The following is a 24,893-nucleotide window of genomic DNA, read 5'->3' on the forward strand; positions in this document are numbered from 1 at the left end:
TGATAGAACAAGGACTGAAATCCACGCACAGGAAGCTGTGCTGGGAAAATGTAAATGCACTACCTGCAATGCAGCTATACAAATGATGCGCCACCAACCTCGCGTCTGAAATCGACACACCACCTGCATCGCAACTGGGAAATTGATGCATCACTTGCTTGAGGCTGGAGATATGATGAAACACTCACTTGCGGCTGCTGAAAATGACGCAAACCCCACGCAGGGTGGTTTTCAAACTCCGTGCAACTGGATTTCTCATGCATCGTCGATGGGCATAAAAATCATGGTGAACCTGCGCGGATCCGAGTTTGCCTTTCCGGAAATCGACACATCGTTCTCTTGCGGGAGGGAAAAATTATGCATCGCCTACCCGACTGGAGAAGAAACAACACACTTCCTCACTTGCGAGTAAGGTATATTTTTGGTCTTGTTTGATGTAGATAAATATTGCCTATTTTTCTACCCTAGTTTGTAGTATTTTTACTGTATTACTGTATTGCATTAGCCTCTTGTATGGTGGATTGCACCTGAGGCATCACTTGGAATCCATGCATCCACACCACTGCATCAAAAATGATTAACTGTGCATAGGCATGCATTGTTTGTAAATTACACATTGCCTTATTTTCCTACGATGCTTCAGAACAAATCATGCATTAGTAGAAAACATGACACATCCACACAGGAAATGAAGCAATGGCTCTGCCATGCTGCAAACCAGGAAGTGAGAAGTTACTTCCATTTTGCCTTATAATCTTTTTGTCTGTGTTGGCTGGAGGTGGGGGTCCCATGTTTGCTGGAGAGTTTGGTGGTGCATTTTGGTCCAGCTGATGGCTGAACTGTGTCCCTGTTCTGTCCCAAATGTTGAATTTTTGTCTTGTAATTGTATTTTGTATTGCTTTATGTAGTGCATTGTTGGGAGCTTGTTTTAATAGGGGTGTATAGTTTTATGGGTAGGGGTTACTTGTAGGTTGAGTTAGGTAGTTGTTAAGAGTGTTTTTTAGGGATATGTCGGGGAGGGGCACATCATGTAATTTGTCAGCGAATGAGTTTGTGGGCCTCCTGTGGCTTATACTACTACCTTCCCAGACTGATAGCCACAGGGGGTATGGTACCCAGGGGTATCCGACCTGTTAGAGGAAGGAGTGCTGAGAGAAGGTGATAATTCCTCTGAGACATGTCTTTGGTGTGGATTGAACAATACATTAACTCAAGCACAGATGGGCAGATGTCGTCAGCCAGGAGGCTGATCTAATTGATCTTCTCAGCATGCAAGTTGGTGAGAATGTTTGTAAATACATATATACCATGCGGTTGTAGATGTGTCTCCTTTGTGAAGATCTGTAATTGATGTTATGTCTTGAGTGTCAGATATGTTTTTGGGTTAGTGTGCCATGCTACAGGCCAACTCTGTTAGGTAAAAAAATATACCACAGAGTCATGTTGACTGTGGCCTAGCAGTAGCCCAAACAGACCAGTAGAGAAGCGACCTAGAGGTGCTTGGCGACTCACCCAGCACTGTACATGGAGTGTTGTCAACTGACCTGCCAGGTTATTACTGTGTCCAATGTGTGTGTTCCACCCTCCATGTATGTTGCAGGGGAACACACACATGTCATCATATCCCAGGTTGGACAGGTTGTTAGATGCACCGTAACAATTTGACAAACATGTTACTTTGACAATGTATAATTTTCCTTCTTATTCCTGGAAAAGGCAATATTGGATAATATTAATTTATTGTACAGTAGTAACATGTAATGAGCTAAGTGAAGCCAACAAACAAGCATGGCTACTGTCTGATGTGTGTAGCATTGTACAGAACACATTTTGATTTGAGAAAGTGCCAGCAAAATAGTTAGCTTGCAGAGTGTGAGCTGTCCATTCATTCTGTTCACACAGCCATCAACGGCAGGCACCCTTGCACTGTGTAGCAATGGGAGATGTTTTGGAAATTGGTCTGCACTCTGTGTACCTTTGCAAAATTAAATTCAGAGACGTATATATTTCTGAAGAGTCTTTGTCATTTTTTCTTGACAAAATGATTTTATTTTGTCCGGACATGCCACATGTGATGTTTTTGTTCACTAAAGACTAATGTTAATTTAAACGTGTATAGCTTCAGCTTTGTCTGATACATATTCCACTCTCTCCAACAGACAACATGACACCAGACCAGGAAAAGGCCAGTGGGATCTGGTTAGGAAGGTGTCACCACTTCAGGCATATTTCATGGCATATCATAGGATGGGATGCAGGTATGTTGATTTGAAGGCATCCAAGAAATGGAGCTCAGAACCTCAGGGCCTCTGAAAAAAGCCAATGCAGGCAACAGCCAGCCAATGTGCCCCATGGTGGGGGAGATGCAGCAGTTCCTGAAGCATCATCAGGCCCAAACACACTTGCACCACAGGCCCAACCACCAACCCTAGAACAGCGATATTCCTTCGAAAAGCAGGCATTTGATTACCTTGCCAAACTTAAGAAACATGTGGCAGGCATGGAGCAGCAGATGGACATGGCCATGAGGAGTATAAAAACTTTGCAGCAGTCCATGGGCTGGATTGCTGCCCAGATCTAGAACTTACTTTTGCCATTCCTCTGTTTATATTATGTTGTTTTTTTGATTTGTACAGTAGCATAGGTTAGGTTAGTCATTAACATATGGTTGGGTTACTTTAGTTTAGTGATAATATTTGTTTTAGATTTTTTTGGTGTTTTCTTGGTAGATGTAGATATGGGTGGGTTGGTTGTCAAGGAGGAGAGATTGAAGTTTGGTATATGTTGAAAAACAAACACGAAAAAATAAACATTTTAAAAAATACAAAAAATATCTGTTTGTTTAGCTTTCACTGCTAAGTTTGTTTGTGTATATATGTAGTTCATGTTGTTATTGTGTGAAAATGTGTTTTAAAGGGGGTTGGGATGATGTTTAACATGTCTTCTGTTGTATATATATAAATAGAGAAGTATAAGTTAAGGTTTGGTAAGTTAAGGTAGTTTTTAGGTAAGTTAGTGAAGGTTAGTTAGCTTAGGTAGGTTTAGATATATTTCAGTTCGGATAGATAAGCTAAGGTAACAGTTGCATCTAGATTTTATAGGTTTTGCTTAGCTATAAATAAAGGATGTTTTCTACTTTCACTAATGTTTTGCGAAGGAGTTGACATATATTGTTATGTGGTGTTTGGAAGATGTTGTGGGGTTTCCATGCAGTGTTTGTTTACATGTGTGACTAGGTGATACACATATGGAGAAGATCCTGTCAGGTTTGCAATGAAATCCCTTAAGGGATTCTCAAACTTACTGTACAATTTAAGTGACACACTTGCTGTGAATGGATATACAAGCCATACTGTTGCAGTTTGTTTGTGAGTTATGCTATATGTGGTATATGGATGATCATGCCAACACATTGTCAGTATTCAAGAAGGTTTTGGCTCACACACTGATGCCAGCCCCATACACACTCACCCTTCCATCATTTTATGGTCACAGCAGTGTTGCCTGCTGGCTAGTATCTATGGTTGTGCTCCCCACCTGAGCTGTGACTTTATTTACCCTTGCCATTGACTGAATGCTATTTGTTCACTTCATGCTTGTGATCTTGAGTAACTACTTGCTAGTTTTAATGGATATAGGTTTCACATAAACTATTCCCCTTGATCTGTGCAGATTTGCCCATGGCTGTATGGCACATATTGCCCTTTGACTAGTAGGTAGTGTCTTTAGGCTCAAACAATCCACCATGATCTACTTTGTGCAATCACAAACAGATATCCAACACACAGGTTGAACTCAGTGCATTTATTTATATGTGGCTAAATATGTACGATCACAGTCACAGTTAGTGTAGCAACCAACAACCCCAACATTGTTTTAGGACTATAGGATGTCCAGACAGAGCCCATTGGGGATACATGTCATGAGACATGCTGAGGAGAGGAGTATTCCAGTGAGGAGGAGATTCAAATCTCCCTTAGAGAAGGGAGGCCACATTGACAGTCCACAAATGGATATGAGCAACAGTTGTGCAATTACAAACTACACAGTGCCAGATAACAAGGATGATGGCTAGTTGCTCAACACATGTCTAATAAGGAAACTGTCCAAGTGGTACTGAAATATGTAACTGAGAAGTTCTCCACCTGAAAGCGAGGAAATCTACTTCTTCCTCCTCTGATCCTTTTGCCTACAAGGAAGGCAACACAGCCCTGAGAAGGGCTGTCATTACAGCAGCAAGGTCACAGTAGAAGGCAACCATTGTTGTAATATAGGAGTCTTGCTTCTGCTCAATGGATTGTGGGATGTTAGGCATAGGCCCCAGCTGGGTGGCAACCACACTGGTGTCATAGATGTTTTCTCTGTCTCATGACACCAACAATGTCAGCCAGGGACTATTCCAATCTCTGGAGCGGAGCGTAGATGCCTCTAATTTGGGGTGCCCTTATTGAGGCTAAGGCACCTAGTGACTCCCTCTAGGGTGCCCACAATGGTCTCAATTCCAACCAACCATCATCCAACATCTGCTGCTGGATACCTACCTCTTGGTGTTGAAATAGAACCTATAGTTCCTCAGAGTCCAGAGCTGGCCTGGCATGGGGTAGGTTGTGCTGTAGGCTGTTCCTCTGGAGACCAGATGACACTGTCAACCTCTCCCACTCCCAAAGAAGGTGAGACAATGTAATCCAGAATTTTCTAGAAGGTGTCATCGTCCATGAGGGCATGATGACAACAGCAGCAGGTTGTTCTTCCTGGACAGGCAGCTGGCCAACAGCAGTTGTTTCTCTATCTGCAGCAAAATGAATATATTTCAATGTTGTTCACTGCTAGATGTTGACAGTAGTTATCTGCCTGACGTACAGTATTTAAAGAGTAAGTCACAAAAGAGAGTACGGGGTTTTTGAAAATATAAATGGACTGGAAGTGTGCTAATTGCGTCACCATGCCAGTCCTAAATCTCAACTAGAGATACAACGCGGGGTGGTTCACGGTCTGTAGAGGGGGATTTCCTTTACGGACTAGGTGGTCTCACACACTATATAGTGTCATGCTTCATCATATGACCACCTAGCCCCACCCAGGTAGGGCAATACCACCTGGGCGGACTCAACCTCGCTGTTAAAGGAACAGGAGGGAGTGCGTAAATTTAGTTAGATTTCTGGAAAAATAGGGATCCAGCTATGCTATGGGAATAAAAACACCTACTCAGATACCAGGGTAAGTTTTAATAGAAGGTTCTGTGTGGTGTGGTTAAAAGGAATGGGAGACCAGTGTGAGAACAATGACTCACAAGGTCACCTATCTAGCCGACATGTTTCTGCCCTTGTGATTGAGCTATGGAGGGTCTCTGGGCATTCATCAGGGCGTTGGATCCCTGTTGCGGATGCTAATAGCGCGCTGCAGTTAAATTCGTAATAGGAAAAAACGTGGGAAGGGAAGGAAGGGCCTACCTTAGCCAAGGGAATACCTGGGGAGAACCCTAACAAAAAAGGCTACTAGCCTCTGGTATCCTGGAGAGGGAGCGTCCCCTTATAGTCAGACTTGCATCAAAGGTGGGCGCTCGCTGTGCGCCTATACCGACCTTTCTGTCAGGACCGCTTGGGTCAGTATCGGCTAGATAGGTGACCTTGTGAGTCATTGTTCTCACACTGGTCTCCCATTCCTTTTAACCACACCACACAGAACCTTCTATTAAAACTTACCCTGGTATCTGAGTAGGTGTTTTTATTCCCATAGCATAGCTGGATCCCTATTTTTCCAGAAATCTAACTAAATTTACGCACTCCCTCCTGTTCCTTTAACAGCGAGGTTGAGTCCGCCCAGGTGGTATTGCCCTACCTGGGTGGGGCTAGGTGGTCATATGATGAAGCATGACACTATATAGTGTGTGAGACCACCTAGTCCGTAAAGGAAATCCCCCTCTACAGACCGTGAACCACCCCACGTTGTATCTCTAGTTGAGATTTAGGACTGGCATGGTGACGCAATTAGCACACTTCCAGTCCATTTATATTTTCAAAAACCCCGTACTCTCTTTTGTGACTTAGTATTGTGTTTGGGGAGTCAAGTACGATGGGTGCCTTTTCTTACTCCCTTATACTCTCCCTTTGTGTACTATCATAGTACAGTATTTAAACACATTCACTTTCACTTCAACATTGATGTTTGGTATCTAGGTGACCAGCATGTATTGAGGGAAAGTGGCAATGTATTTGCCTTTCGAATGGCATGTTCTCTGCACTGTTCACATGCCACTCTGTGACAAAGGTTTTTGTTTGTGTCATACCACACATCACAATACAGTTACTTAGCTTACTGGCCTGTCGTATCAGGGTGGATATGATGAGTTAAGGTACACATCCAGCTTGATGATTGACATTTCTTTTAATGATGGCTATGTCTAACGGTTTTTCATGTATTCACAGCACTACTGTGCACATTGCACCAACATTGTTCCAGCCAATCAGTGTGCCTAACATTCTCTGTGACTACCACTTACGTCACAGCTCCTGTAAAAATAAGCAGTGTTTGTTGATGTATTCAGTTTGATCCTGCTGTCAGCTTTGCACATACTACCTCCTGGCCATCTGCCTTGTTGTGCTGTCTGGCATGCACGTTGTGCATTTATTTTGCCAAGGTGCCTAGAGGTCATTCATTCACACTACACATCTAGCAACCTGCAACATGGCAGAGATGTGTAAGTGCATGTTCTTGCCATGGGTGTGCTATTTGTCTAAACAGTGTCTGAGGGAATATGCACAGTAAAACTAGGCAAGAAGCTAGTACTGGCGCTCAGGCTACTTCATTGTAGCCAGATATGAATATCTGCTGAGTATCACACATTGTTAGATTCATCCCCACTCACTTGAACATGTACATGACTTCTCTGGCAATCCTCATTTGGGCTCAGTAACTCCATTTACTGTCACACACAGATGGAAACATGATCATACATTGACTCACATGTGATGCCACAGCCTCCAATTACATGCACCACTACCAATCACCTGACATGGCTGCCCGTTTTTATGAGCTATGTATCTGGCTGGACCCACACATGGTAATATTCTTGGTTATGCTTGATATGTACCTACTCGGGTTTGGTACACACCATCTTTATCCATATTTCTCAGCCTCAAACCATCACAGATTCCTGCCCATAGGTAAGGCAACCTATCTCATCCTGTCACTTCTAAATTCACTGTTTGTCATCCTCCTATTATGACATATCTCTCATGGTACATTTTTTCTGCTTCCATCACCTTCCTGACACGTGCTTCATCTTCACCCTGGTGCACATCACATGTTGGATGTAGTACACCTATGCCCTACTCTATGTTATCCGCTCCCAACAGCAACAGATGTGTGACAATGTCAAACACAGTGATGCATGTGGATAGCTCAGGCTACGTTGCATTACACATGCCACTTCTCATCTCCTTGCTATGCAATGTGCTCCCATTGAAACATAGTGAGAGTTCAATGTGCTCAGCTACACTTACATTTAAAAGCACTACCAGGGGACACCCTGTTTCACACACCATCTATTGTGTTATAAAACACAAAGCACAGTATTTTATGCATCACTTGCTTCAACACCCAAGATATTTTATATACCAAAATGGAGGGTGTTGGCTACCATTGCAGGCTACACCTGTGTGCTTACACCCCACGCACTAGGGAGTTGTGGGACAGTCTGAATAGTGGCGAATGTGATTTGTGGTCCCTCCAAGCAAGTTCCTGTAACCCTCTATGATTAAATATTAAGCTCTCCCTTATAATCTGCTAAAATTATTGACAGCTTTAAATGAATTTCTATACGAGATGGTTCGGCCAAGGCACACCCCCCCGGGAAGAATTTAAGAGGCATGAATTATCACAACCACTCCATGACTAATGCAATACAAACCACAAAGACTCAAGAAATGGTGTTGCAGACTCTCTCCCGGGAGCTACAGTTGCTGCTGAGAGTTTGAGGCCCTCCACCACCCGCAGGCACCTGCCTGCGCCTCATCCCTGGTGTCTAGTCATTGCCGTATGTATTGTGTGTCTGTCCTGTAACTGTCTTTGCTTTGTGCCTTTTTCACTGCTCTATCTCTGTTTTTCAGACTCTTTTTCCTTTGCTGTGAGCCTTTTTGCGTTTTTTCTCCTTTTTTGCCGTTTTCGGCTTCTCTGGAGCTGTTCTCTCTCTTCCCTGCATCCACAGCGGTCACGCCGGAGGTGCACCAGAGCCAAGCCCGTCTGCGCCCGTCCGTGCCTGGAGCGTGCCCAGCGGCACACCCCCTGGCACCCACCCCCCCCACCGCCACCCAATGCTGCTACAATGCCAGTGACTTCCTCGCCCTCAACACAGGCCGCTCTGCCACCTGCTTCCAGGCTACCCCGAAGATCACCCATGGACGCTTCTCCTGCCGGAACTGCAGTTTCTCCTGCCCTCAAGCCACCAAACATCACATCAGAACCAAAAGCAACCACCTCAGCTGTATCCTCCTCAACACCCACTCCGTCCACAAAAACGATGTCAAACTCTGGGACCTACTCACCTCATCTTCCCCAGACGTCGCCTTCCTCACCGAAACTTGGATGAACCCCACCTCGGAACCCAACATCGCCATTGCCATCCCTGAAGGCTATAAGATCACCCACAGAGACCACACCAACAGACCAGGAGGATGGATCGCCATAGTCTACAAGAACACCGTCAGAATCTCGACCAACACCAATGACGCCCTTGATGAAGCTGAACAGTTACATTTCCAGATTCACATCAATGCCAACACCACCCTCAGAGGAACCCTCATCTACAGGCCACCCGGCCCCTTTCACAGTTTAGTGACTCCATTGTCGACTTAATCAGCACCCACGCCCTTGCCTCTACAGACTATAACCTCCTGGGTGACCTGAATTTTTACCTCAAGAACGGCAGCGACAGCAACTCCACCGCCTTGATCGACAACCTCACCAACCTCGGTCTCAAACAACTTGTCACGACGCCCACCCACTCCGCCAGCTACATGCTCGACCCTGTCTTCTCCGATAGCAGCCACGTCACCTTCAGCCATACCACCGAACTCCACTGGACCGACCACCGCTGCGTCCACTTCACCTTCTAGAAACCCGCCTCACACCACCACCCACAACAGATCCCCACAGAGCTGATCTCCACCCTCGCCCGTGCCCCACCGCCCATCACCACCGACCCTAACACAGTCACCTTCAACCTCAGACAATGGATAGATGACTGCACCAACATCCTCGCCCCAATCAAGAAACTCTCCAACAACCGCTCCAACACTAAGGCCATCTGGTTCACTGCCAACCTTCAGGCCTCCAAGTGGGAGTGCCGAAAAATCGAGAAGAACTGGCACCACGAACAAACAGAGAGCAACCACACCGCCATCAATAAAGCGATCCACAAGCACCACCAGCTAATCCAGACCACCAAGAGATCCTTCTACAAGGATCACATCGACAACAACGTGCACAACAGCAAAGAGCTCTTCAACATCATCAAGGAACTCGCCAACCCCAGGTCCTGCACATCGACCCTCCCTTGCAAGACCTCTGCAACTCCCTCTCCACCTTCTTCCACCGCAAGATCACAGACATCCACTACAGCTTCAACACCTCAGCCCCCATGACGACCATGGCCACCACAAACCCCAACGCATGCAACCACACCAACCTCCTGCTCTTCTGGACCCACAACTACGATGAGGACACCATCAAAACCATGAGCACCATCCACTCCGAATCACCCTCCGACCCCTGCCCCCACCATGTCTTCAACAAAGCCAGCCCCATCATCGCCCCCCAACTCCGTATGATCGTCAACAGTTACTTTGAGACCGCTACCTTCCTGGAGAGTTGGAAGCACGCCAAAGTCAACACCTTGCTAAAGAAACCCAAAGCGGACCCTGAAGACATCAAGAACTACTGGCCCATCTCCCTCCTGCCGTTTGCGATGAAGGTCATTGAGAAGATCGTCAACGGCCAACTGACCCGCTTCCTGGAAGACAACAACACGCTGGACACCTCTCAATCCGGATTCCGTAGGAACCACAGCACCAAGACCGCCCTCATTGTTGCAACCAACAACATTAGGACCATGCTCGACAAAGGCGAAACTGCGGCTCTCATCCTCCTAGACCTGTCAGCTGCCTTTGACACCATCTGTCACCACACCCTCTGCACACGCCCCCACGATGCAGGGATCCACCACAAAGCCCTGGACTGGATTACATCCTTCCTCTCTGGTAGAACCCAGAGAGTCCTCCTCCCTCCCTTCCTCTCTGAAGCCACTAAGTCCATCTGCGGCATTCCCCAAGGATCCTCACTCAGCCCAACCCTTTTTAACATCTACATGGCACCACTCGCCAACATCGTCTGATCCCACAACCTCAACATCATCTCCTACGCCGACGACACCCAGCTGATCCTCTCACTTACCAAGGACCCCGCCACTGTCAAAACCAACCTCCACGACGGAATAAAGGCCATCGCCAACTGGATGGAAAGGAGCCGCCTAAAACTGAACTCAGACAAGACAGAGATCCTCGGCTCCAACCGCTTTGCATGGTACCGCTCATGGTGGCCAGCCACCCTAGGAATCGCACCAACACCCACCAACCACGCACGCAACTTAGGTTTCATCCTAGACACAGCGCTCACCATGATCCAACATGTCAACACCGTCTCATCTTCCTGCTAAAACACCCTCCGCATACTCCACAAGATCTTCAGGTGGATCCCCACTGAACCCAGAAGGACGGTCACCCACGCCCTCGTCAGCAGCACACTGGACTATGGCAAAGAGCTCTACGTGGGAACCACGGCCAAGCTCCAGAAAAAATTGCAGCATATACAGAACGCCTCCGCACGCCTCATCCTCGACATCCCATGCCGCAACCACATCTCATCCCACCGAGAGACCTACACTGGCTCAACGTCAACAAGAGGATCACCTTTAAACTGCACATCCACGCTCACAAAGCACTCCAAAATGCTTGCCCTGCGTACCTCAATGATCGACTCACCTTCCACACTCCCAACCGTCAACTTCACTCCGCCAACCGTCCCTCGCATCCACCAAACCACAGCCGGTGGCAGTTCTTTCTCCTACCTCGCCGTCAAGACCTGGAACTCCCTCCTCGTCCACCTACGACAGACCCAGGACCTGCTGACCTTCAGGAAATGCCTCAAGACCTGGCTGTTCGAGCAGTAGCTCCTCCTCCACCCCCTCCTTCAGCGCCTTGAGACCCTAGCGGGTGTATGCGCGCTCTACAAATGATTGATTGATTGTTTGACCAACCACTCCGGGAGATCAACACGCAAGCACAGGCATCTGCAGTAATGTAAATGCGTTCAACTTATACTACATCAGTGACTGAAAGTGGGGTAGACCTAGTACAACCCGTCCAGCTGGATACACCGAATTCAGCTATGAATGGGTCCCCTACACAGGGCGATCAATAAAGAATGACCCTGGATAATCAAATAGCAGTGCACTCCAACTCTTCTGAAATGCTAATGGTAGATGCAGGAGCTAAAAGTCGGACCACCTATCCCTTGATCTCGTCTGTTGGCTCCAAAGGACTGAAGAAGGAGACCCCAGAGCTGATGAACTCATAAAGTAAAGCCAGTACGGATGGTATTAACTGCAAAGGCACTGAATCACCACAGGATTCATCTGGAACCATGGTCACTTCCGTGCCTCAAATCAGCCTGCACTGGCTCCTGAAAAACTCACAGAAAGTACAAAGTCACCCAAAGGAAGATTTGCAATGAGGACAGGTGATCGCAGGAACCTCAACCATCTAGACTTATGTAGCTCACATGCAAGCAGTGGAGCCGGTACTACATCAAACATTAGAAGAATTAAGGGCAATGAAAATTTCTCAAGATGAACCCTACACAAACTCTAATGAGCAATTAAACCAGATAAATGCTAACTCCTGACATCAAGGTTCGCTGAAGCAGAACAAAGTGTGTAACATTTGGAGCACTCCAATTGCAGCCAGGAATGCACAATTTCCATCTCCAATTGGATTAGGCTGAGCTGCAAGTGAAGCTGGACGATGCGGAGGACAGATCACGCCATTCTTATCTGCGGTTTACAGGGATACCTGAGGTTCATGAAAACAGCAAGGCAGTCATCAGATTAATTTCTGGAATGATACATAAATATATGGACCCTGACACCGCATTGGGCAACATGGACCTCATCATCACTCAGGCACACTGTGTCGCCGCAACACCATCTCCCATCCCTAGATATCCACAAACAATATTAGTAAATCTCGCTGAGTTTTGGATTAAAGAACACATTTTATCCAGATCCATTCAGGACAAAACCTACCACAATGATGAGAACTATTCTTTCAAAAAAAATTCAGACATGTCCATACTTGCTGCTCATCGGCATAAAGACTTTGAAGCTTTGATTGCCAGTTTTCGGAAGTATGTGGCTCCTGCGGGAATTGTTCAGTGAACCAAGTTAAAAGTTCTATACAAAGGGCAATCACAGACTTTTTATTCAGTTAAGCAGGCAAAATCAGTTTTAGCTTTTATTCATAAGACTTAAAGAAAAGGTGAAGCAGAGCGTGAATGCTGTTTATGATGTAGTGCATTTTCTCAACATTACTTACACAATGTGATTTGCAGGCTACACTACATAGGCAAGAAATATATTGGCATGCCTGACCTTCACAGTAGGTAGTCTCAAGAGTGCCATGTCAAGGCCCTCATCTAGGGGCTTGGAGTTGGGGAGGGTTGAATGAGAGGGTGGGGGTGTGGAAGGTGGGGTGGGGGGTTGCACACTGAGGTGGGTGGGATGCTGTCCTGAGTGAGTATAGGATAGGGTGGCTAACAAGGCAGTACAGGATGTAGGGGTAGCTAACAAGGCAGACCTCATTGTTTCCTGTCTAGTAAGGGGAATTGCTCCAAAAATGTAGAATATCATATGAAGGCTGTCTTTGTACAGATACATCAATCATTGAAGAAATGTCAGTGATTCTTTGATTGTCTTCTGTTTTTGTGGTGTTTTTCTCACTTGATGTGCACTTTCTTCACCACTGTGTCTTTTGTGGTTACTACAAAAATATGTTTTATGATTTGATCTTTATGCACAACAATAAAAATATGTGTATTTTCTATATTTGAGTTCTGGTTGCAAAATCTATCATTGAGATGTTTTTGACAGTTTTGAAACTGTCTATACTGGAGAATCTTTCTCAGATTAATTCAGTAGCAGTTTCTGCCTTATTGCACAATCTTCTCAAAGTGACTTTCACATGTATGTGTGCTTTTTATGATCTTCTATTTAGCCACCACATAACAGAATATTTCTAATGTTTTTACAAAAATGTAGACATTTAAAAATATCAGAGGTTACAAGGTTAACCATGATTAATCCAAAGTTATGATTTAACTGCTTTCCCTTAGTGCTCCCACAGAAATGTGGCAGCATGACTTTACTACTCACCCTATAAGATACTTGGGATCTATGTTTCACACAACTATTGCCAATAAATCATACTATGACTCTGAATAAGATTTGAGGGCCATTATTAGAATGGCAAAACCTGTCCATATCTACCGTTGGACTTTGCATCACCGAAATGTGAGGAAAATGTGTGTTTTTAGAGACATTTTGAAGTTTCAAAGGATTCTGGGTGACAGACCCCGGTGAGAGCCCCACAAGTCATCCCTTTCTTGATCTCCCTAGTTGTCTAGTTTTCAAACATATACCAGTTTGCTAGGTTTCCCTAGGTGCCAGCTTGGCTAGAGCCTAAAATCCACAGCGAGGCACTTTGCAAAAACATGTCAGTTTTCAGTAGAAAAATGTGGTGTGTCCACATTGCATTTTGGGGCTTTTCTTGCTGCATCACTAGGGATACCCACACGAGTGACGTACCATTTTTATCGGGAGACTGGGGGGAATTATGGGTGGAAGGAGGTTTGTGGCTCCCCTCAGGTTCCAGAACTTTGCATCACCGAAAAGTGAATACAATTTATTTTTTAGAAAACTTTTGAGGTTTGCAAAGGATTCTGGGTGACAGAACCTGGTGAGAACCCCACAAGTGACCCCATCCTCGATTCCCTAAGTTGTTAGGTTTCAGAAATGTATTGGTTTGCTAGTTTTCCCTAATGTGATGTATCCACATTGCATTTTGGGGCATTTCCTATCAGGGGCACCTGGCCTACCCATACAAATTAGGTACCATTTTAATCAGGAGCCTTGGATTAATGGTGGGTGGAAAGAAGTTTGTGGCTCCCCTCAGATTCCCGAACTTTGCATCACCAAAATATGAGGGTTTTTTTTAGACAAATTGTGAGGTTTGCAAAGGATTCTGGGTGAGAGAACCTGGTGAGAGCCCGACACATTACCCCATCCTGGATTTCCTTGGTTGTCTAGTTGTCAAAAATGTACAACCGGGTATGTTATTTTGTTATGTGTAATTTCTACTATTTAAATTACAATCTATATTGTAGATATGTAAATACATTTTTGAATATTAAAACATTGCATGCTTACAACTCTACCTGGACACTTCCATATTTATTACAACTATGCTTTTTCTGTTGTACTGTATACAGATTCACACTATAACACTTCACTTAGCTGTGACTGCTCTTCTGTTTCTTGAGGGAGACTCAAAGCAGCTTAGGGGAGTCAATCAGTTAGTAATGCCCATATCATTCTAATTTCGGGAGTTCTTTGTGGCCCATTTGGAGAAAGACCCTGCCACTGCATTGGGGCCAAACATCATGATGGTTTGATGGAGTGACACGTTGAACCTCCAAAACATGGAGGTTAAATGTCACAAGTAAAGTGCAGAACCCATAGTGCCATCCACTGTAATGACAGTGTAAGCACGACTGCAGGCCTGCTATGTATAGCCTGAATGTGCGGGTTTAAACTGCAATTTCAACCTGTGAAAATAACCCCTGTTGTCAGGCCTAAACCTTCTTTTTGAATTTTTAAATATGAATGTTACCCTCAAGTTAGTCTTACTGTCCAGAAGTCAGGGTGTATGGCATTTAAAAGTAGGACATATAAAGTTTAATGTTAAACATGTCCTTAAAGTGAGAAGGCTCTAAAAGCTATTTTCAATGTAACAGGGTTGGTGGTTCCATAGGAAAACAATGGAATGCAATATTATATTTAACAATGTTATCTCCAACTAGGAAGCAGCTACACATTTCCTTTGTGGACTTTTTGAAATATTTATTGCAAGCCCGAACTCGAATTTGTAAGAAATATTTTGGAAAAGGTACTTTTAGAAGGTTGCCTTTTCCCTGCCTAAATCCTCTAGATTTCTATTTTCTTGAGCTGAACTAGGACACATGAGCTAAAGAGCTCCCTTGACCTGACCTGAAATAAAGGCCTTGTTTGTAGGAAAGTATTGTGTTCCTGTGGCAGGATGACCATCTGACTTTGCCAGGAACATAATTATCATCAAAGAGGTCTACCCTGTCACAAGCAAATGTTAGTTGACACCCAAGCAGGGCACTTCTTCTGTCACTCCATCCTAGGAGGCTTCAATCCTGAAGGAGAGGAGCTGCCTCCAGCACTGGTTTAGAGTGACTTCACATGAAGTGATGCTCATTTCCCTGAAAATACCTATTGGGTAAGCACAAATGTTCTACATAAGGGGAGAAGTCTTTCATCATCTTGTATTCAGGCACACAGGACACTGCAAAAGTGGGGAGGATTGTCCCTGGCAACTTTCACCCTATTGGGTAGAAATGGAGCATAATCATCCAATCCATAGGCCAGTGTCAGGCACACATGTGACACCCACAGTACTCTCCTCAGAATGCTTTGTGGACTTGTAGAAGTACAGAAGAGGACAGGATCGCCTGCCTGTGACCTGAGAAAAGACTTTTAGACTGGACCGTCTCTCCCTTTGTATCCAGGACAAAAAAGTGGACTCCAATGGTCATAAAGATGACATCGTGTTTGCTACAGTGAATCTTGACCCCTAATTGATGCTTCCAAAGTTATTGATCATGGGCTAGTGTCAAAGTATACCCCTCCAGACTTCCGGAAACATGGGACTTAGAAACTTTGACTCAGATTTACCATGAGTTTATGACTGGGTTGCATCATTTTTTGCGATGCAACCCTAATGTGAAAACATTTTTGACATTCACTAAACCAGGCAAAGCCAATTCTCATGGCTTTGTGAGGGTAAGTACAAAGTTACTGTTGTTCATCAGATTTACTATATTCTCCACCACTTTTTAAGTCGGATTTGTATTTTTTTTATTGATAATTTATAATCAAATGTCCTTAGTGCAATTAATGCCTAATCCCTCAGGCTACTACTGAGAGCCAATCGCAATTGCTGATTGGCTTACCTATATACACCTATATATTACCTATATTGCTTGTTAAATGATCTTGGATGCCGATTATTGTTATTCCTAGTGGGCCTCTGCAATAAAGTTTTAACTTGAAGGTTTCAAATCTCAAACACATCCATTACGAATGAGCATGAGTGATCAGTTGACAACAAATCCACCCATGTATTTTGGCAGAAAACCAAATTTACAGTGTCTTGGTTTGTGCCAAAATGATGCACGTACATGATAGAGGCCTAACAAGGAGAAATATATTTTTCCCATTTGTGCTACAGTACACAAAGAAGCACATATAGAAAGAGAAATATGTCTCTCAGGATTGCCCCTTCCTGCACAACAATAATCTGGTCTCTGCTGCAAGAACACAATGGCCCTCATTTAGACATTGGCGGTAAAACCCACTTACCGCCATGCTGACTGCTGCCAACATACCGCTGCCACGGCAGATATCCGTTCACCATATTATCACACACACACCGTCACTATTCAGCCACAGACACAATTCCTCCACACCAAAGGTCAGTGATAAACTGGCCGTTTCAAAACCCACACCATTACGCCAACAGAACAACGTCCATCACATTATGACTCACGAATCACCACGGCAGACATTCAATGGCGGTAAACCATTGGCAGTACATACCACCGCGCTCAAAATACACACACACATACAAAATACCATTACATTGGACAATTCACACAACACACACCTGACACCCATACACACACCACGCCCACACAACTATAAAACGCACACCGACATTACCCACAACGCTTTACGATTACAAACCATTGGCACGAGACAGACACCACGATTACAGACAAAACCAGAGCCACACACTACCTACGTCTATACACCACCCACGTACCCCAAATAACAGACCCCAACACATCACCCTACACACCCTCACCTAGACAACTCACACAACACCCATGGCACAACAAAGACACCCCAGATTCTCAGAGGAGGAGCTAAGGGTCAAGGTGGAGGAAATCATCAGGGTAGAGCCACAGCTATTTGGAGCACAGGTTCAGCAGATATCCATTGCTAAGAAGATGGAGCTATGGTGGAGGATCATGGACAGGGTCAACGCCATGGGACAGCACCCCAGAACAAGGGACAACATCAGGAAGAGGTGGTACAACCTACGGGGGAAGGTACATTCCATTGCAGCAAGACACCAACTCTCTGTACAGAGCAACTGGCTGTGGACCCCCACCTCCTCCCCCAAAACTAACATGGGAGGAGCACGTCTTGGCAATCATGCATCCTGGCCGGAGTAGCAGGAGCACTGGACACTGGTAAGTCAACTCTCCACTATTATCATCCCCTACCTGCATGCTATCACATACCCCCACCCTAACCCTCACTCCCATCACTCCACCACCTCTTAAACACCCAACCATCACATCTCACTCATCCCTATGCCAAGCCCTGCATGCCATACCAATGCATGGACACCACTCACAGACCTGCATGGACACCTATCACCAAAGCATGCACACTAGAGGGAACTAATCACCCCACCATACACCAACGTACACAAGTGAAAGCTGCCTGGGAAAATACAAAGAAAGAGGGCTACACACTGATGCACAATATGTCACACACAGAAATAATAACACTACATTTATTTCCCCACAGGTACCCCAGCCAATGTCAGTGGCGAAGAGGTGCCAGCACTATCCAGTCCCCCCACAGAAGAGGCCCACAGTGATGACAGCAGCTCTGGTCACCTGGATCTGGATGAACAACCTGGCCCATCAGGGACCTCTGGACAGCCGGTTGCACAGGCCTAGTCACACACCATCACAGAGCCTCCTCCTTGTGAAACCACACCACAGCACCCATCCAGCGTACCCATACCTCTGTCCCCAGAACACGTCAATCAACAGTGTGTCCACCACTACAGGGACCCCAGGGCACACCTCATACCCAGGACAATCAGGGACCTGGGGTCAGTGGCATTGGGCACACGGTTCAGGGAACAGAGGCACAGGACAACAGGGAAACTGGGAGGACTGTTGTGCGGCAGAGGGAGGACAGGCCCGGGGAACCGACTCTCCAGGACACACTTGCAGAGATCCTGGGAGCATACCAACATTCCCAGGATACACTGGGCCAGATCCTGGACAATGTGCAGGAGAACAGGCGGCTGCAGGATGGTACAGTACCAGGGAATCAGGGGGACCATCAACACCACCTTGGTCTCCATTGCAGGGGTGCTGGCAGACATGGCCAACAAGATGAGGGAGGCAGCCTCACACCAGCGGGCCCCTGCCACTAGCCAGACATTTGAACTGCCTTCCACCTCTGCTGCCGCTAGTGGACAGGAGACCCCGCCACAGGACCAACAGGCCAACAGCACCCCTCCCCCTGCAGAAGGAGAACCACCCCACAAATGTTCCCTGTGATCCAGGCAGAAGCCAGAGACTATTGCCAAGAGACTCTCCTGATTGTCACCTTTGTGTCCCACTTTGTCACCCTGTCCAACTTGAACTGCCATTGCTCCCCTTCCTATGTCCCCTTGGACAATGCACCTGTGGTACAAATACACTGGAACAATACCCTGAACTTTCCTCCATCATCACCTCCTCCCATTGCACTTTACTCTTTTCTTATTAGCACTTCAATAAATACACTTTGAAAAATACAAGTATGGAGTATGTCAAATGTTTTAAGTATGTATTTGTTTAACAAGGTTCAAACATTGTAATTCAACTGTACATTAATGTCCACGTAGTAAAGACCTGTAGTTGGCTGCAGTGATCACTCCAGGAGCGATAGTGGGGTACCGACATCTGCAAAATGAGTTGCCAAAGGGTACAGTGAGTGGGCATAGAAGTGGGAATTAACAGCATGCCAGTGCCATAGATAATCCCAAAAATGACAATGAAATGTGAAGCACCACTTTCGTACCTGTGTGTCATTGGAAATATTGTTGAATCACTGCAGTTCTGTTGTCCTCATCCTCATCCTCTGCTGCCTCATACTCACTGTCCACAGGGTCCACTGCTGCCACACGTCCATCTCCAGCCTCTTCCTCCTGCAGAAAAGGCACATGGGGTCTCAAGGCAACGTTGTGCAACATGCAGCATGCCACGATTATCTGGGAGACCTTCTTCGGTGAGTAGCACAGGGATTCCCCAGTTAGATGGAGGCACCTGAACCTGGCCTTCAGGAGGCCAAAGGTATATTTGATAATCCTTCTTGTTCACCCATGTGCCTCATTGTAACGTTCTTCTGCCTTTTCCTAGCATTTCTCACAAGGGTCAGTAGCAAGGATAGGTTCGGGTAACCAGAGTCACTTGCAAATATCGAGGGACAACATTTAGCCAGACACTATCCTATATGGCCCACACCATACTCATACACCAACATTTACTGGGTGGGAACCAGGGCTCCCCTATTAGCCACACCCAGAGCCTCTCTAGTTGGGCCATCACATTTGGGATGCTGCTATTCCTCATGATAAAGGCATCCTGCACAGACCCTGGAAACTTAGCATTGACATAGGAGGTGTCCTGGTCTGCCAAGCACACCATCTGCACATTCATGGAGTGAAAACTCCTTCGATTTCTGAACACCTGTTTATTTTGCCGGTGGGGGACAAATGCAATATGTATTCCACCAATTGCCCCAGTTATGTTGGGGATATGTCCCATTGCATAGACGTCAGCCTTCACTTCAACTTTGGGGAAAACAAGGTAGCTGCACATTTGTTTAATCAGGGCAGACAACATGCTTAAACTGTGCTCAGCACTATTGAGAACATTGGCTGTGACATTCGTGCTGCCAAGCCCACTGTCACTTGGAAAGAACCAGTTGCCAAGAAATGGAGCACAGATAGGATTCGCACAATCCCAGTGGGGTGACGGATAGCAGAGTGGGTGGGTGGATGTCCCCTGGGCAACGTGCAGCTTGTGTACTGGGCCCTGTGTGTGCAAATGGCGATGTGAAAGGGTATGGTGGGCCATATGTGTAACAGGCAGGATTGTCTGACTGATACCATTTCCTGTATGTATTTCTCTACAGGTCAGCGCCCATCAAAAGAAAGGTATATGGCGTGCCATCACCAAGGACGTACAGACCCTGGGGGTCTATGGCAGGCGCAGCACCCACTGTCACAAACGGTGGGAGAACCTGAGACGCTGGCCACTGAAGATGTCAGAGGCCCAGCTGGGGATGGCCTCCCAATGAGGAAGGGGTGTCTGTCGAACCCTGACACCCCAGATGACCTGCATACTGGCGGTGGCCTATCCAGAGCTGGATGGGTGCTTGAGGGCAGCACAGCAGCAACAAGGGGGTGAGTAGAGTGCCCATCATCACTACTTACGCATGGTAGGCGGGTACCCGGGTGAGGGATGTGTGCCAGTGGGTGCCCCTAAGCCAGGCCTTACATTGCAGAGTAGGTTCCATGGTGGCCAGAGTTCTGAAGTGATAATCCTGCTACCTAGCTTGGAGGCATCCGCAATGGGTCAGGGCTGTGTGGGTCCAAGGTGTGCTGGATTTGGCGGTATGTGCCCCTCCCTATGCCTTGGTGACTAGCATTATAAAAGGTAGTGCATTGCATAGTACGTAGGGCTGTTCCCTGTTTGTGACAGTGGTGTGTACGCCAACTGTAGTGTTGGTGCAGCCATTGACCAAGTGTATCCTTTGTCTCTTCCCCCACTTTGTGTTTTGTCATTCTGTCCTTATGTGCATTAGCATCATCTGGCGGAGGAGCAGAGGCACTGGTGATGGAGGGAGCTGCATCCAACAGGACCCAGGAGGTGGAGTCCTCCGATGCTGAGGGCACCAGTGGGATGGAGGGTGAGGGGAGCACCACGGCAGAGATTGGAGGGGACAGTTCTGACAGTGATAACTCCTCTAATGGCAGGTCCCTGGTAGTGGTGGAGACTTCTGTGACCACACCAGCTACAGGTACAGCTGCCACCCCGTACCAGCACCACCCTCCCAGCAGCCCCTCATTGAGTTGCCCCTGCTAGTAGGCATCTCCTTTGCCCCAGGCACCTCAGGCCCTGCCCCAGTTAGCCCTGCTGCTCTGAGTGAGGAGTCTATTGACCTCCTGAGATCCATCTCTGTTGGGAAGTCAACCATTGTGAATGCCATCCAGGGGTTGGCAGCACAAATGCAACAGACAAATGCATTTCTGGAGGGCATTCACACTGGCTTGGTGGCACAACAGAGATCAATACAGGCTTTGGCCTTCTCTCTGATGGCAGCCATTGTCCCTGTTTCTACCATCCCCCCTCCAACTTCCTCTTCCCAGTCCCATTTCCCATCAACCCCAACCCAGCCCAAGCACCCAGGCAGAAGAGCATGCACACAGGACAACACACAAGAGTGGCACAGGCAAACAAGCACACCACACATTATCCCACAGGCACTCACACAAACACCATCCAGATGCAGACATACCAACATCCACTGCCTCCACTGCATCCCCCTCCTCCTCCTCCACCTCCCTCCCAGTTGTGTCTCCACTCACACCTGAATGCACTACATCCTCATCCACTACCAGCATCACCACCACACCTAGCAAAACACGTGCCTCACTTGCAAACACCTCTACAACAGCCATGCATGCGTCCCCTGTGTCCTCTCCCACTGTGTTTGTCACCCCCAAGGTACAGAAACGCAAACATTTAGACACCCAACAGGCATCCACCTCACATCAGCATCCAGCACATGCACTTGCATCCAAGCATAGCAGACAGACACCTTACACAACCACTCCCTCTTCCTCCACTCCCAAACCTTCTCCCTCTTCCCACCCCAATGTCCCTAAGAAGCTTTTTCTCTCCACCATTGACCTCTTCCCTACCCCTCCCCCCGTCCTTCAGGTCTGGCCAGGGTGAAAAAAAAACAAGCAAGCACCTCAGCCACCCAGTCCATGGGCCCAGTAGTCTGCACACCCACTTGTGGTGGGAAAGGATCAAGGGCACCAGCCAGCATCAAAGAAAGTGTGCCTGCCCAAGCTGCTGCCCGGAAGGGCAAGGAGCCTGCCCCAGCCTCTGCCTGGAAGGGCAAGGAGCCTGCCTTAAGTGCTGCCAGGAAGGGCAAGGGGCCTGCACCAGCAGACGGGAAGGACAAGGGGCCTGGTGCAGGGACTCAGACGGAGCCCCCACCATCAACCGTGGTTGTGCAGCCATCGGAGGCTGCAGGGGATGGGCTGGAGCCTCCCACCCCACCACCAGCAGCAGCACCACCACCAGCTGTGGGCAGACATCTGAGGCTGCAGGGGATGGCCTAGAGCCTTCCTCCACCTCCACCAACAGCAGCACCACCACTGAGCAGCCGTCACCACCGGCGGACGGTATGTAGTCCTGCCTCCATGGGCTGCTGTGGGGCCTGCCCCCTGCAAATCCTGTGGGTATGATACCCAGCTGAGAGACTGTGACCTGGCACTCCCCAGGATCAAGAGCACAGGGCACAATGCCCCCACCAGAACCAGTGGGTAAGACACCCACCAACCCACGCCTCCCCAGGATCAAGAGCACAGGACATGATGCCCCCTCCAGAACCAGTGGGTCAGACACCCACTCACCCCAGCCTCCCCAGGATCAAGAGCACAGTGCATGATGCCCCCTCCAGAACCAGAAGGTAAGACACCCACCAACCCCAGCCTCCCCAGGAACAAGAGCACAGGGCACGATGCCCCCTCAAGAACCAGTGAGCAAGACACCCACCAACACCAGCCTCCCCAGGAATAACAGCACAGGACAAGTTGCCCCTTCCAGCACCAGTGGTTTTATTCCATCTGCCTGCTGAGGTGCCCCCGTTCCCTGTCCCCCTGAGGTGCCTGCCTATTTTCCAACTGATGCCCCTGCAGTGTTCTCTCCTTTTTGGTGCAGGTGACAAGTGGGGCCTTGAACTTCGGCCTGTGGCCCACACAAAATGAGGACTGGGCAGTGTCCCTTGAACTGTACATTTCTACATACCATGCAATTGACTTTTCATATTTCTACTGTGTTGTTATTATTACAGTCACTTTATCACATTCCTGTAGTCCTTGCATTATTCCTCAGGGGTATGGGGTAAATATGTTTTAGTACTGCAGCTGATTGTGTGTATAGTGTTAAGGGTGGGGGGGTGTTGTATGTGTGTGTCACTCTCTTTTTCCTTTTTTCCTCCCTCCCTCCCCTGTGTGCTAGGTGGCTGTACTCACTTTTGTTGTCATAGGTAATATTTGAAGTTCAGGCTCCATGGCGGCATGGTTCTTCCCTATGTCTCCAAAGGTTAGTCCTTTCCCTTCTGAGGTCTGTTTCCGCCAGGCTTTTGATGTCGTTGGTACAACCCCGGAAAAGGTGGCAGATTGATGTGTCTTAATATGGTGGGCGGAACATTGACTTCCGTCTGGCTGTAGGTTTCTACCACCGTGGTGGCTGTTGTTTTTGCCCTGGCGGTCGGTGTGGTAAACTGGCTGGCTGTCTGAGTTCTCACCGCCATGGTCATTATTTGGCAGTAGTTACCGCCAGCCTGTTGGTGGTATTACCGCTACTTTATCACTGACGGCCAGGGTTGTAATGAGGGCCAATGTCTGCTAGCAGAAGGAGAGAGTAAAAATTATCCATATCTTAGCAAACATGAACCATTTCTGCTATCTCTCCCTTTCAAGTAATGCAGCGCTGCAAGGTCTCTGGGCCTAATGCTCTAAAGACCTTCAGATGACCAGGACCAAGCTGCTAAGCTGATCCTACAAAGGAGAGTTGCTGCTGGGCCAAAGGTTCAAGTTGCTCCTGCTTGAAGCTTTTCTGCAGTAGCAAATCTCTTTCAGCTGGACCTCCTGACAGTGGTCTCTGGCCTCATTGAGCCCAATTCAGCTTTTGCCTGCAGCCCTGTCCCACTGCATAAATCAGAGCTCCAAATAAGTGTCTAGGTCAGAAGGTAGCAGTCTTCACCGGCGTAGGTGCCAAAAGTATCAGGATGGTAAGGGGCCTTCTCCCACTCAGAGATTTCCCAACAAGGTCAACATCTTCACTGTGACCATGTCTAGTGGCTATCCAATGATGTGCAACACTCTTTATCCATAGCCTGGTTTTTGTATCTAGCCCACACACAAATCACAGTCAGCCTTAATGTGTACCTAGATACTGGTCAAGGGCAACCAGTTGACCGTGGTTGATGCTTAATCCATTTTAGTGCTAGTCTCAAATTTCAACTTCAAACCTTCATAACTCTGGTTTCCCCTATTAGATTTGTATCATGGTGCTGTCATTTTATTTATTAAACTTTTCTTAATTTTTCGAATCTGGTTTGTGTTGGACTTTCTGAAAGAATATCCCCAAATACTTTGCCTGCGCCCTCCTACTTTCTGAATCCGTTTTGTTGGCTTTTAGGACTTTGTGCACTTTACCACTGCTAGCCAGTGCTAATGTGCTTGTGCTTTCTTTCTTAAATATGGTGAAAATGGCTTACACCCAATTGGCACAGGTAAGTCCCTGGTAAAGTGGTACTACAGATACCCAGGGCATGTAACTTAAATGCTACTAGTGGGGCTGCAGCACTCATTTTGCCACCC

Source organism: Pleurodeles waltl, chromosome 8 (genome assembly GCF_031143425.1).
Source record: "Pleurodeles waltl isolate 20211129_DDA chromosome 8, aPleWal1.hap1.20221129, whole genome shotgun sequence".
In the NCBI taxonomy this organism is placed as follows: Eukaryota; Metazoa; Chordata; class Amphibia; order Caudata; family Salamandridae; genus Pleurodeles; species Pleurodeles waltl.